Source organism: Pogona vitticeps, chromosome 5 (genome assembly GCF_051106095.1).
Source record: "Pogona vitticeps strain Pit_001003342236 chromosome 5, PviZW2.1, whole genome shotgun sequence".
Lineage (NCBI taxonomy): Eukaryota > Metazoa > Chordata > Lepidosauria > Squamata > Agamidae > Pogona > Pogona vitticeps.
In genome coordinates, this window is record NC_135787.1 from 126418660 (window position 1) to 126434751 (window position 16092).

General features: G+C 38.6%; 1 protein-coding gene across 2 annotated transcripts in view; it reads right to left on the reverse strand.

The window, feature by feature from the left end:
- Positions 1–16092, reverse strand: part of PLXNB2 (plexin B2) — a 385384-nt gene that overhangs the window by 256732 nt on the left and 112560 nt on the right. For both annotated transcript variants that reach the window (XM_020797233.3, XM_078376762.1), the window contains exon 2: positions 12812–12977. The gene's annotated coding sequence lies outside the window, so the exon portion shown is untranslated. The remainder of the gene's footprint in view (positions 1–12811; positions 12978–16092) is intronic.

Genomic DNA, 16092 nt, shown 5'->3' on the forward strand with positions numbered 1-16092 from the left:
GTTTGATTTTCATTTTTTAAAAAGGGAAACAATATCCTCCTTCAACGTAACATGCCTTCCTTGCCAGGTACATGGTACGGATGACACAAAAGTTACGAGTACTAATGAATGTATTCCTCTGCTGCCCAATTTCATAGTTTCTCAGATTCTCTGTTCTGGTCTACTCATTTATTTAATTCAGATTTGGGTATGCTATTTTCATACAATTATCATACTCATTACTTTGTGCCAGTCAGGTTGTTCATATTGTTACTATTTCTCCCCTTGTAGAAAAAAAATATTCTACTGCATGTTATTAATGATTTGTGTTGCATGTTACCAACATGCCAAAAAAAAAAAAAACAACCCACACAAATCCACCAAAACCAGAGATACGCAGTGCAGGTTCTGAAAATTGTCTTTGAGAATCTTTTAAAAATGAATACTTCCTTTGCCATTTAAGACTGATAAGAAAATGGCATTAAACTTGAACAAATCTGGTCAAAATGCCTCTTAAAAGAAACTTTTGAAAACAATTAGAATCATTCACACCAAAATGTAACTCTGTGACTTTTATTTTTGAAATGTAACTCATTTATACTCTTGCTACCAAAAGGTAAGTAGTTATACATAACATGAGGTCTGTAACTAGTCCCTTCTAAACTGTGGGTTTAACAACAAACTATGCAGCTTTCTCTTCATTTCTGGAGAATCACAGAAAATAGGAAAGACAAACTCAATGTAACGTATGAAGAAATCACTGGAGTCCTAAATTAAAACAGGGACAGGGAATCTTGCTGAATACTGAAAAACAGGAACCAAGAATCTTTATTTGAACTTCAGCATCTGGCATTCTATTTGTAATTCTGTATGATGGGCAGCTTCATTTCAAATTAAAAAGTGGTGCGCATACTGAATTCTACACTATATATCTGAATTTCCTTGCAGGCTCCACATACTTTCTCAGAAAGAGTGGATGAAGAAAATGTAAAATAAATGCAACACTCTACGTTTGATGGAGATGACAGAATAGAAATTGGGATAGATGCTCAAGAGACAACTGTCAATTTTATAGTCCAATTCTATATTCCAACTCCCATGTGTTATCAAAAGATCTAGATAGCAATCAAGATTCTGAAACACCGGTCTTTACTACATATCTACTGGCTTAGCTCTCATGTTATCCAGGTACTATAGGTAAAGGTAAAGGTTCCCCTTGACAATTTTTGTCCAAGACTCTAAGGGGCGGTGCTCATCCCCGTTTCCAAGCCATAGAGCCAGCGTTTGTCCGAAGACAATCTTCCGTGGTCACATGGCCAGTGTGACTTATACACGGAACGCTGTTACCTTCCCACTGAGGAGGTTCCTATTTATCTACTCGCATTTGCATGCTTTCGAACTGCTAGGTTGGCAGGAGCTGGGACAAGCGATGGGCACTCACTCCATCGCGTAGATTCAATCTTACAGCTGAAGATCTACAGACCTTACAGTACAGAGGTTTCTGCAGTTTAGCCCGCAGCGCCACCATGTCCCTACTATAGGCTTGGGCAACCTCCAGAGACGCGGAAGCCCCACATGCCTATCCCTGGACTTCAGAGGGCAGCATCCATGCTTAACTAAGAAAGCCTTCCTGAGTAAGGGTCCCCAACCTCCGCCAGATTAACAGTATTACCTAGCAGCTGAAAGGACTATTGTCCCCAGGTTGCTGTACCACCTGGGCTGTGTTAAATGTCTACATTTGATTGTGTGCGGTGATGCACTGGTCAGCTATTAGAACACCTTCATTTACTTTTTTTTTTTTTTGGTTGAGCAGTTATTCCAATTCACTTATACCTATTCGTTTGAGTTGCAGAGGAGAGGGAGGGAAGAGTAAAAGAGATGAGCAGTGTCGTATGTGTGATTTAGGCCCCAGGATTGATTCAAGGTTTTCCCTGTCAGCCAATTGAAAATCCCACCACCCCCCCAAATCCTACTCCAACCAAAGGAGGACCTCACACATCTTGCTTCTCTCTGTAGAAATCTCTGTGGAAATACAATAACCAATTTACACATCTGTGCACAGACCTTTGGCTCCTAAACATTACAGTACCTAAAAATCTAAAACACTGTATATATTTAAGAATGGAGGGCAAAACACAGTTCTACCTCCCAGTATATTCTACTATCATGCAGGAATATAAAATATTATGAAGCTCTGATATATGCTGGGCTTTAAACTAAAAAATAAAGGATAGTTGAATAGCACTGTGAGTTAGCTTGGGAGTTCAATTCCCCAGTTGTGCGTCCCAGAAGAGCCAGCCTGTGTGGCCTTGGGCAAGCAGCTCCCAGAGTGCTCTCTGAAGAAGGGAATGGGAAATGACTTCTGGGCCTTCTCTCCCTAGAAAACTCTAGAAAGAGTTACCATAAGTCAAAATTGACTTGACAGCATGCAATTAAACTTTTAAAGTGCAGTCAGATTCTTTTACTGTCTTTCCTTCCCTTTCCCACACCTGTTTTAATCTACATCGATAATATCAAAATAATGCAAGAACTAGGAAAGCTAAAGAAATCCTCTGAGACCTGCAAAGTCAAGTCTTTGCAGAAGTTCAGTCGTTTTCAAGTAATCTGTCTACCTGGTTTAAAGAAATACAGAATAGGTTTGTGGAATATGACATAAAACCTTATCTTACCTTACTATATCCTCCAAAAGGATAAAGATAGATACACAGATGTGCATCATTATTCAAACCACCACAGTCACTGTTCAAAGGATGTACAGTGGTGCCTCGCATTACGACGTTAATTCGTTCCAGCGAAATCGCTGTAGAACAGAAACGTCATAAAGTGAAAATTAAAAAGTCATTAAAATGCATTAAAACCTGGTTAATGCATTCTAATCGGCTAAGAACTCACCATCCAGCGAAGATCCTCCATGGAGGCGGCCATTTTCGGGTGCCTGTGCAGCGAAAAATGGCTCCTAAACACAGCGAGGAGCCATTTTGAGCACCCGGTGGCCATTTTGAAAACCCGACGATCAGCTGTTTTGATCATTGGGAAGCAAAAATCAGTTCCTGAAACAGGGAACCAATCATCGCGCAGCGAAATTCCCCCATTCAAAATGTCATTTTGCGATCGCGTTTGTGATCGCAAAAACCTCGTCGTAATGCGGATTCATCGTTAAACAGAGCGCCCATCTTGCGAGGCACCACTGTACTTAGCTCATCACAAGATAGTGTATGTACTTTAGAACTGATGCAGGGAGACTGTTTACCACATACACCAAAATGGTGACTTGGTTTCAAAAGCAGATTTCTATTTGACAATCATAGCACATGAATGACCTCACTACAGATTTTCAGAATGCTTTAGTCCCAAAAGGTAAGACGCTTTCCTTCTGTGAGTTTTTCCTCTTCCAACCAACATGCAAATAAAACCACTGACTGATGTCCTCTCTCCACCAATTCTGCAGGGAGTGTTTCCCAGTGACAGAATGTTTTGTTTGCCTGCTGAATTTTCACTCTGCTACTAATGCTGGCAATTCAGCCTGCATCCTCTGGGGACCCATTTCTTTCCCATAATTAGAAAAAAGAAAGCACTCCATTAGCTGGTTCCTGGCATAATAACAAGCTATAAACCTATGTACCAATATTTTGCGAAACAAAATGTAAAACCTTTGAAATGAAATGTTGTTATGGGGTGAAAAGAAGATTACAACAGACTTGCTGTTAAAGCACTGCAAAAAGTTAATAGATTTATGTTGACTAATAAGTTATAACTCAACAAGGGTGTTTTCAAAGTAAAGCAATACCCTCCAATGATGCTTGTGTTTTCTCAAAGTGCCTTTGTCAAAGCCTCTTCTCTCCACCTCCCCACTAATCCTATCAACAATTCCCAGGTGAAGTATTTTATCAGTGCTCACTTGGACGTGAATGGATCTGTAATGCATTATTTTCTCAAGAGCAGTAAAAGCCTGCATTCCCTCACCAAATGCCAACTAATTGTCAGAAGCTATTGGGTGCTTTATTAAATTCAGATTAAAATATTACCCTAACCATTAAAATAATTCATTTAAACCCCAGCTTGTTCAAAACGCCCAATAATACAACCTTGAGAATCTGCCTTTTATTTTAAAAGGAATCTTAAAAAAGAAAAGGAAAAGGAAGGAAGGAAAGCTTGAAGTTTTGATCAAAGTCAAACTCATCTTTTCGTAGGGGATTCAGATTAATGAATTAAATCACATGTTATTAAAAATTTCAAGGAAGTTTTAAGGTCAATTACATTTAAGAGTTCATGATTTTTATAATATTTATTTAACAGGTATCTGTACCCTGGATATTTAGGTAGGTGTTAAATAATTTATGAGTCTTTTTGCAGATTGGAAAGCTTTCAAGTTGTGTATCTATCAATGGGGCCTAAAAGCCTATAAGCGTCTGGCTGAAGAGGAGATTGAAACCACACCTTTTGCCCACAAGGGTCTTGCAGACTGCAGACATAAAAAAATATAGTGAAATGAACCAACATGTAACATTTAAATATGAAAAAATTACAACATGCCCCTCAAAGTGGAAAACACATCATATACTGTTTCCTCTGTGGATCGTATTTGCTGTACAGGATTGCACTACTGATAGCATAATAAATAACAGAAAATACAGACGGAATCTGCATTATGAAGGACTTTAGGCAGGGAAGCAGCCGGCCAGCCATACCCATTTTCAGGATTCTCTGCTTCTTAACTTCTTGTACATCTTGAATCTTTTTGTTTCCTTAAGATTCCTGCTATGTGTCCTGTGTACAGATGGTGTCATTTTGGCTCTGTAAAGATCCAAAGATCCACACTCTGACCATGAGTCCCCTGACAGTAGAAATAATTCTTCCATTAAACATCGCACACTTAGGCAAAGGAAGCACAAAATAAAGAAAACTAAACAGCAGGGATTACAAGTGACACATTAACCCCTTTTGTGAAAGTATGATTATCCACTCATTTCCCTTTCATCTTCAGAAAAGAGATTTTATCACCACTCAAAGACCTTAGACCTGCAAAGTAGATATTTTACATTATCACCTGAAGAGTTATTTTTTTAAAAAAAAAAAATTCCACCGTCTTTCACATTCAGTCTCTTGCTATGCACAATATTCTTTCTTTACAATCAGCAAAGACAAACAATGCTACAACAAACGGATTACAATTTTCATTTTTTTTTAAATTTATTTAATTTCTATCCCACCTTTCTCCCCTAGTGGAGACCCAAGGAAGCATACAGAAGTATTTTTAAATCCACAATCAATAAAAAACACAGCAATTAAAACTTAAAAACTATAATTCCATGACTATGGAAACAACTAACCTGGACATCCGCCTGGCTTTTTCAGTATTAATTAAAAAATAGCACACACAAAAACTCATAAAAACCTGGCTGTTTGGGCAGGCATTTCCATCAATGACAACCCACTGAAATTTCAGCCTATTTAAAATAAATACCCAACGGTTTATTATGTAATTCCTTTAATTCTTGTCATATTTAAGATGTCATGTGTTGAATCTACTTTATATTTGTAATGATGTGTGTTGTTTGATACGGTGTGAACTGTCCATAGCAGCCATGGCGAGAAGTGTGGTATACAAATCCAATCCAATCCACCCAACTAACCAACACAAATATTTTAAAATATTTTAAAAGCTACATACCAGATTTTAAAAGAACTCCCAGTAACACTCTAGACTGGAATTCTCAGTGGGTTCAAGGAAACAGAAGACATATTCATTTAATCCTAATCTAACCACACTCCTAACCCTAACTCTGGCTGTTATCGGGCAATACACTGAAATTCTTTGGGATCAGAAAATATACCACAAACAATCACTCAAAACAAATTTTAAAAAAGCAATGGTCCTGGTAGTTGAAATTTAAACAAAGCGGGAGAACTTGTGGCCCTTCAGATGTTCAACCTCAATCTTCATCAGCCCCAAACTGTGTGAATGGTCATAGCAGGTAGAGGACAACTGGCTCCACACTCAATCTAAAGGGTGCATGTAAGGAAAGACTTTTCCCCCAAGTAGAACTGTTTGGATGCTCAGATCTCTGCAATGATTAGTGGATTAGTTATTGAGATATTTGAATAGTTTTACTGTTTAATTTGTTTTGAATGAAGATTATTAGCCACCTTGAGTGCTCTTCTTTAGTGGAAAGGAAGGATAAGAACATAATAAAATAAATAAATAAAATAGAAGTTGGGAAGAGTTCTCTGCACAGATAGAAAGAAGACTTGCTCAAAGATGTTACTGTTTCAGAAACTCTTGTTGTGTTTGTGTGTGTTTAGTCGTTTAGTCGTGTCCGACTCTTCGTGACCCCATGGACCAGAGCACGCCAGGCCCTCCTGTCTTCTACTGCCTCCCGGAGTTGTGTCAGGTTCATGTTGGTTGCTTCGCAGACACTGTCCAGCCATCTCATCCTCGGTCGTCCTCTTTTCCTCTTGCCATCACACCTTCCTAACATCAAGGTTTTTTCCAAGGACTCTTTTCTTCTCATGAGATGGCCAAAGTACTGGAGCCTCAGCTTCAGGATCTGTCCTTCCAGTGAGCACTCTTGTTAAGCAATCACAAATATGGGAGTGACTGACCATTAAAAAACCATACTACACTTCTCACAAATGGGTTGGAAATCTATTATTATTTTAATAACATGTTTACTTCACCTCTTCTCTCAAGAGATCAAGGAATTGTACAGTATTCTCCCCAACACCTAACGTCATCCTCACATGGTACCACCCTATGAGGTACTCTGAGTTGACAGACAGTAACTGATTCAACACAAATGCAGTAACAGGCTATATTTATTTATATTTCTGTATTTCTTCCATTTGTATATGTAGCAGGCCACTCTCAAGCCTCTACCAATCCAGGCCTATAAGAGTGCTCACTACCTCTCACCAAAAACTGCTGCCACCAACCTATCCTTTAAATCAAAAGGACAAGGGTTTCTTTCAAAACAAGTAAAGTGTTTATTGATTATACAAAATAAAAAGGGTAAATCACAGGTATAGAATCAAGTTGTTAATTACTGTTTATCAGACACTAGCTCTCACAGACTTTTCCCTCACTGACAGGCTCTTTCTCACTCACTATCAATCTCTCTAATCACTCATCTCTCAAACTGATCTGCTCGAAACTCCTCACACACACCTTATATAACCCAGCTCCTCCCACTTCTGCACCACCCTCCGTCCTCTCATTGGCTGAGGTTCCCCTGCCCAGCTGTGACGGACAGGTGAGAGCAGAGCTGAAAGCCACAGTATCCCGCTCCCATTTGTGCAAAGGTACTACTCTGGGCAGTTGCAACAAATGTAATACAAAACAAAAAATAAATATAAATATAAAGACCTTTATTAGATCACTAAAGAATAAATAAAATAACAAACAGCAAGCTTTAGATGTGTACCAAGTTCTTGTTGGTAGTTCCAAAACTTTTATGTTCTTAGATGGATATAGATGCAGTCTGTAAAATGTTGTGGAGGCAGACTGAGGTTTTAAGCTCATCCTCAGCCAGTAGTTTAGAAAGTATCATCCAGTTCTTTAAACAAAAGGCCACCAAGCCCTCTGCATCACCCCACCTTGTACTTATTTGGCTAAGGAAAACAAGGTAACATAGAAGCATGGCGAGCCTCCATCAGACTTGTGATAAAAATTTAGTTCAACCAATTGGAACTGCCAATTTTAACCAAATTAAAGCCAAATCAATGGTTTTACCAGGTGGATGCTTTCCTCAGTATGGAGTACTGTTTGTGTGGCGTCAAAAGTCCAGGACGTTCAAGAATCCACGTTGTTGTTCAGCTGGTGGCCTGGCCAACCATTCTATGGTATCTTACACATTTTATTTCTCTTTAACTGGTTCATGGTCAACTAGTTACCATGTTTCCCCAAAAATAATTAATTTTTGCTCCAAAAAACACATTAGAGCTTATTTTCAGGGGACGTTTTACTGTATATACTCAAGTATAAGCCTAGTTTTTCAGCACAATTTTTTATCTGAAAAAGCACCCCCTTGGTTTATATTTGAGTCCGTGTAAAAATTACATGTTCTCCCCTGCAGTGCGGGTGTTCTCCGGACTCCCCTGCTTATCTACAGGCGCCTGCAGCCTCTGTGGGTGGTCCAATGTCCTGGTTTAAGTACACTGCATTTCCACTTCCAGGACAGTACCATCCTCCTTCTGCATAATCTATGTACCCACCTTCCTCCTCCCACCTTCCTCCTCCATCATCTGTCTCCCTCCATCTTGTTATGCCGCAGTAGAGCAGTAGATAAGTGCAGTATCTGGTATGAGTCCTCCCTCCGCAGGCAGTGAAGTGTGCCTCACAGCTCAGAAGGGCAGTATCTTCAGAACCATGTAACCCAATGGTCCCCAACCTTGGACCTCCAGATGTTCTTGGACTTCAGCTCCCAGAAATCCTGGCCAGCAGAGGTGGTGGCAAAGGCTTCTGGGAGTTGTAGTTCAACAACATCTGGAGGCCCAATGTTGAGGACCACTAACTTACTGATGCCTCAGTTAATGCAATTTTATTGGTATCTATTTTTATTTTTGAAATTTACCAGTAACTGCTGCATTTTCCACCCTCAGCTTATAATCAAGTCAATAAGTTTTCCCAGTTTTTTGTGGTAATATTGGGTGCCTCAGCTTATATTCAGGTCGGCTTATACTCGAATATATACAGTATATTTTTTCCATGTACAACAATCTACATTTATTCGAATACAGTCATGTCATCTTCTTATGGTGGCTGTACAATGCTGCACAATGGTGGAGGGCAGAGTTTCACTTAACTGGGGCTTATTCATGGGGTAGGGCTTATATTACAAGCATCCTGAAAAATCATACTAGGGCTTATTTACAGGTTAGGTCTTACTTTCGGGGGAACAGGGTACATTCACTTCTGGCAAGAAGTATGAACCAGGATTTCCCCAGGTTTAGACCAATATTTAGCCACAGATCTGCAATCAAACTGTATGGCAAATATAAAAATAAAGTACTTTTTTAAATATTAAAAATATAGTCATGCAGCCTCTGCTGAATTATTCTGGTTACACATTTTTCTAAGTAAAGATAGTTAAGCTGTGCTCCCTACATTTAACCACATTGTCTGAATCTCGGTTCCATAATTAAATTTTCTCTATGGTTTTGCTGTTCAGGTGCCTGTAAATTATAGGCAGATGTTTTCATCAAATTATTCCTAAGGGAAGATTTAAAGTGGTGCTGCACTATCTATGCTAAAAAAAAAAAAAAGCACTTCATATGCAGCTGGTTGTGTGCTTCATGACAGGATACACTTGCTCATTAAGAACTATGAATGCTAAATTCACTTAGGGGTGGATTTTTTGTTTTTGTTTTTTGTTTGATTGTTTTTGGTCAGTTGATAATTTTATTCTGCTTCTTGCTACTGTTTTCTTTTGCAAGACTCTTGTTTTCCATGGCCACAGCTTTCATTTCCCGAGATGTTTGATTTATGGGCAATTCACAGATTAATGACAAAATAAAACTGCTACAGCTTTTACATTATTTTTCAACCGATGCAAAGAGAGAACTGAGTTTCTTGGAAGTTACTCAATAGGCTATGGACTGAAGTTGGCAGGATTAAGCGGCCCTCCGAAAATGTTTTTGCACTGACACAGTCCTTTACAAGTGTAGAGAAAAACAAACTATGTCACACCTATGTCAGTTCTCTATGTCACTCAATATGTATTATGGAAGACTTGATACAGTGGTGCCCCACAGGATGACGACCCTGCTGTACGACGAATCTGCAGGACGGTGACTATTTTGCGATCGCTATAGCGATTGCAAAACAATGTTTCCTATGGGGAATTTTCGCACATCGATTAGGTTCTTGCTTCACGAACCGATTGTTCGCAAGACGATGATCTTCCCAGCTGATTGGCGGGTTCCTAAAATGGCTGTCCTGCGTTTTGAAGACCCAGGCTTTGCAGGACAGCCATTTTAAAAGCTGATCGGTGCTCAGAAAATGGCTTCCCCTATGGAGGATCTTCGCTGGACGGCGAGGTAATTTCCCCATTGGAACGCATTAAATTGGGTTTCAATGCATTCCAATGGGGAATTTTTTTCACATGATGACGATTTCGCTTAACAGCGATTTTCCTGGAACGGATTATCATCATCATGCGGGGCACCACTGTACTAGATGTTCCAGTGATATTGCCTGTTACTAGGCAAAAGTCATCTGAAACATTTATTAATTGTACTGTGTTGCTTTTGACAGGAACAGAGAAACTGACACAAAGGAAACAAAAAGACCTAGAACTGAGATAGGTGGAACAAGGTTCAAAGCCCCAGTGAGCCTGTTAAAATCTTCCTTCAATCTCTTATGCAGCTCCACGCTGTAATCATTCTTTCAGAATGCAGAAGAGTCCAAAATCCAAATGCTACAGACAATGAAAAATAACCTCATGCTACCTAATTAATCATAATAGTTTACCATTATGGAACACATTTTCAAACCATGGTTTCAGCATACCTTGAGGACAGTTTTGCAAAGTTCTCATGGAGCAGTACTTTAAACCCTGTAATAAGGGACAAGTGAGGGAGATTAAACGTTTCATCCCGTGCTGCCCCTTAGATGAAGCAATAAGAAGAATGTTGGGTCAAATTACCAATAATTTCACATGTTCAAAAGTGGAATGCATTAATTTCTACTAATGGAGGCATTTCTTTATGTCAGTTACCAAGTGGTTGTTTGCTCATGTTTTCATTTAGAAAGAGTATTTCCTAACTGTAGGTTAAAGGGTTAGTATGTGGGTATTTGCATTAGAGTGGAAACTACTATCAGGTATATTATGTTTCTCAATTTATAGTTTTATCCATAGCTTTATTATTATAAAATTATGTACTCATTTTAACTCTTAATTTGTTATGGTATATGGCAACAATAATAAAATTACATTCACATTAATAAAATGCAGGTTGAGAACGCATTTATCTTTCTTAGCCTCTGTTTTCTAATCTGTAAAAACAACTGTATACCTTAACATCAAACCTGGGAATGATCTAAAACAACCCTACCAAAGTAACAGACCAATCACTCACACATTACTATAAACACTCATTTCATAAGTACGACCAAACCAAAAGCAACATTCCGCCAGATTTTAAGCACATCAGAGACACCAAAAGGGAGCTTTGATATGTCGGAAACCAATGAGTGATGCTTCCTACACGCTTTGGAAGAAAGTCAACAAAGAATCCTAATTCCATACGTACATTGAAAAAGTCTAAGTTGAGTGACTTCCCACAGAAGAACTTCCTATTAATTAAGGAAAATAAAAATAATTCACATCACATCATTGCCATTATGATGCTCACTACACAAAATGTGCTGATGGCTATAAGCTCAAGCAGCTCCAAAAATGGACTGACAAAGGACAGAGGATAGTCCATCTCTTTGTCAGCCATGAAAACTCAACAGACTCCTTCATATTCAGAGGCATCACATTCCTCCTAGATCATTTTCCATTAAACAAAATAAAATAACAGAGCTATGGAAAGCTTAGCTATGAACTCTACAAAAACTCTGCAAAACTACCAGATAAAAATGTCAGATTATTTCCCAGCAGTTGTTCAATTCACTATTCTTCATATACCACAACACTTAATGAAAACTTTCTTAAGTTTTGTGGGGGAATCACTTCTCCCCAAAGTTGCTAAGCTGTTGGCTGATTCTTCAGTGTAGAGAAAATTCTCCTGGATGACGTCATAGCTGCTTTTGAGAGGCAGAGTTACCATCATTCTTCTTCTTTCTCATAGGTGATAAGAGAGCTTGCTTAATTGCCTTTCCCTAGGCCAGTGATGGTGAATCTATGGCACACATGCCACAGCCCTCTCTGTGGGCACAAGAGCCATAAGTCACCATAGAGAAATACTTACCCGTCCTCTGATCCCGGATTTTGGCACTCCCCTCTGCTGGTGCAGTGCTCAAGTGGAGGGGTGCAATGGCGACCATTACCGGTCTAGCCCAATGGGGGATTGGAAAACCAGTAAGTATTTATTTGTTAATACCGCCATTGGGGGGGGGGGGGAAACAAGCATTTAACCCTTGCAGTGCAGGAGCAGTTGTTTTTTCTAAACTAAAACCTCAGCATTCGGGTTTTAATTGCAGTATTGGCACTTTGAAATAAAGAAGCTGATTCTGAGTTGCAGTTTGGGCACTTGGGCTCAATCCTAATGGCATGATGTAACCATTGTCCTATCTGAACCCTGTAAGCGATGTGTATTCTGTCACTATCTGTGAGCTTGTAAGGTTAATAAAAGCACAGTCCTCCTGGGGGCAGGGCAAAATTCATTGGGAACCCATTGGGAACTTTTCTACTAGCCGCCCACCAGGAGAACTGCTGGCAGACACCCCTGTGTGTGTGGCTGACTTCTTTAACCTCCATTTCTAAGAGACTCTTTGCTATCCTAATTATCTGGTGATCACCACAAAGCCCATCAGCCTACTAAGTTTGTGACTCCAACAAAGTTTGGTGAGACATATTACTAGGTGGCATGGAAATACATGTAGATCCTTTAACTCTAAAAAGGTCATAGAATGTTAAGACTCAAATATAGGTTTATTTCAAAATTAGAACTTATGGAAATTCATTAGACATATCAAAGTTGGTTGGCCCATCTTGGGGTGTTAAATGATTACACACTGCTGGGACATGATTCTTGTAAATACTCTTGTTCAGAGAAAATACACATTTGGAAGTTTGTCTGTCTGTCTGTTTCTTTGAAAATAATAAATCTTTTTACGATTACAATACTCTCCAGAAGAAACTATTAGAGAGGTTAAGCAAGTTCTTACCTGCAGTGGGTCATATAAGAGCTTTTGAATTTTAGAAGCACCTTCACCTCAGGTTTTCTTCAAATATCACAGAATGCTTCATAAAGGAAGAAAAAGGATGGATGCAAGATTCATAAATCTCACTCGTTTCCACAACAGTCAACAGCACTCGACGGGTTTACAAAATCTGCCCAAAAAAAGGGAAAAAAGAAAATAATTAAAAAAACAAAATCCTGAAATTAGAAATGAAAACATTAGTTGTTTATGTGGCTGACCACAGAATAAAGCCAGCCATAACAACTTTGGAAAATCCAGTTTTTATACATTTAATACACCCAAATTGCAAAGTCCTATGCTGCCTTTGCTGCTTCAAAAAAATCTCTGCCTAATTTAGGTGTTGTTATTTATATTTTATCCTACTATACTTCCTATATTCCTGACTGCTCCATGTTGCTGAAAGGATCTGAAAAGGTACTGCAACACCATTCAGTTGAGCGCAATTACATAGTTCCATACAAATACGAAATCTGATAAGACATATGCAGCTTTGTATCTATATTCCCTTGCATCAATATAGGTCCTCCTTAGACCCAGAAAAGGTTGGGAGTGGAGGGGACACGGCTGCATCATGCATCCTCAGCACTTCCTATACATGTACAAACAGGAATGCCAAAAGAGGAGCATAATCTACACTGGTAATGAAGCTACCTTTTTTGCAATCTCCTTCCCAGTTACGGAACTTTCTATCTCAGGAAAAACTTTCTTAACCATACCTTACCCCCTAGTCATTTTGCTCCAGTGAAGGGCCTTTGTAAATATCCAAATACCACCACCAATGAGGGAAAAGGTGTAAGTTACTAAAAATAGAAGTTTTTATTTGTAATAAGCAGCAGCCTGATTTTGTAGTAAGCATCAGGCTTCCTTAAGGAACTCATTTCATTTGTGCCACTGGGCCTTTTTAGAAGTTCATTTAAGACCTTAAAGATCTACATGATTCTGACTTCAATCACAGCTGTTGGCTTTATTGTGTGCCCTACTGTTTTGGATAGCATTACTTCTGTCTACTTAATTGTTTCATCATTCTAATGGTACTGTAATGTTCATGGCACAGATCCAAAGAATCGGGAATGGAAGAAAGGAATCCAACAGAATTTCGTTGTTCTGCAGAAGGGCTTCCCACATGTAGTATAAAGGCACAGAATTATAATATAAATAAATGGAGAAATGGAAAAGACAGGCAGTGTAGTGTATGCACTTTAAATTACCTGAAAGGACTGAGAATGAGCTTCCATAATACAGTAGTACCTTATGTAAGAAAGATTGCACTACTGAATGAAACCATCTACTCACTCTAAAAAATCCCAAACATTCTCACTCTGTGCTTTTTCCTAAGTCTGAAACCATCCATCCATGAGTAGAAGAGGTTTTGTGCTAGCAGAACACAACACCTTTGAATACAGTTACTGCTTTAACCATTATTAGCCATGATGAACACTGGACCAAAAAAAAAGGGGATTTAAAGGGGGTGGGGGAGTTAACTGAATGCCTTTATACTTTTAGCAACTCATTGATAATGTAAATTAAATGCTTTTCTGTTATTTATCCTATGTGCACATCCCAGCTCACAATCTTGAACATACTGTATCTGGATTTACAAGAGATATTTTTAAAATGCCTCACTAAGCTAAAAATAATAAAGTCTTCCATATAATTATCTGGGTTTTTAAATACGTAATGGGTGGCATGAGTTTTTTTTTATTATTATTATTACATAAAACAGTAAAATGTAGGCAAGGTAAATTCACATATTTCTACATACTATTTAAATGTAAAGAATGAATGTGAACAAAAATATTGTTGGCTGAAATTGTGTTGCTTAACAAAGCAAGTCACAATGGAGTATTCTAGTATGACTTACTACACTATAAGCCATAATTTACTGTTACTAACCAGAAATGAACAGAACAAGACAAATATGTTTGAACTGTATGTAAAAAAATCCAGCTCCGTAATATCTACAGTCATGGCTAAGGTGTTACATAAGTAGTAAAAATCCAAGTAAGGAGAACCTCTAAATGAGCTGAATTCAGATAACATATTGAAAAGTTGTTCCCATTGTAGATTTACTGAAAAGCCAGTTTTTGCTGTTGGAATAACTTTCACTTGTACTGCCACATACACAAGCCTATGCACGCACGCACGCTCAACTTGTCAGATGCTTGCTGTTCTTCTCCCTTACTGAAAATGTATCACTAGCATACAGTATAGTACTTGTAACATTTTCCCATCAAAAACCAAGACCAACACTGATAAGGTATAGGAAAGTGCATCTTTTCTTATGTACTCCGTGTTTTTTCTGCAGCATCAATGAAAACCATACAGGAAAAAAAAAACCAGTACCTGCTTCTAACACTGGACTCCACATTCTTTGTGTGAAAACTGTAGAGTAATGGGAGCAGTACTGAACTGTTTCAAGGATAAGAGTAAGAAACACAGTGAAATTCTCTGCATTGTTCCTGCCCCCTCCCCTGCAAATTCTGTCTCAGTTTAATTTTGAGCACTGCCGCCTTTCCAGGAGATGTTTTAACCAATGAACACGCTTGCAGGATAATCAGGTAACATTTATTTTTCAGTATTTTCTTAGAAAACACATGAAGAAAATGTTAGCCTTAAAGTCAACACTGTTTTCCAGACCTTTAAGTTATATATTATGTATAGCTAACTATGATCTCATTACCTCCTCCCTTGATTGATACTGACCCATTTCCCCCCACTACCTTTCACTGATTACCTCATAGTGCTTGAAACCTCTTGCTTTACCCACACTTAAGCATTGCCTTCCATGTGGAGTGATTTAAATGGGCTTCCTGACACCACTAGTAATCTATAGTTATCCCTAGAGAGACTCTTTGTCTTCACTTAATGTCAACTATGCAGCTTGAACATATACAGAAGGCATTGCAATGGCCTATGAGGTGTGGGAACTAGCCCTGTTCTATGCTGTCAACAAGAGAATATTCCCTCCTTGCAACAGTGATTCTTCATTTCGCATATACTGTACAACACACTCCCCAGCATTAAGCAGAAAGATTTATCCAGAGGCTTTCACCAAGAATCCAACAGGATTTTCAATCATGTCCTAGGGCAAGAAAATTAATTTTTAGTTTGATGTAGATGCTGCGGGTTGGAAGAAGAAATCAATGCATTCCCTTCTTAATGCAGAGATCAAGAATTTTGAAAATATGTTCCAAGTCATTCCAGAGCTTGCCTTTCTGTTCTTTTAATGAACCACATTCTCATTT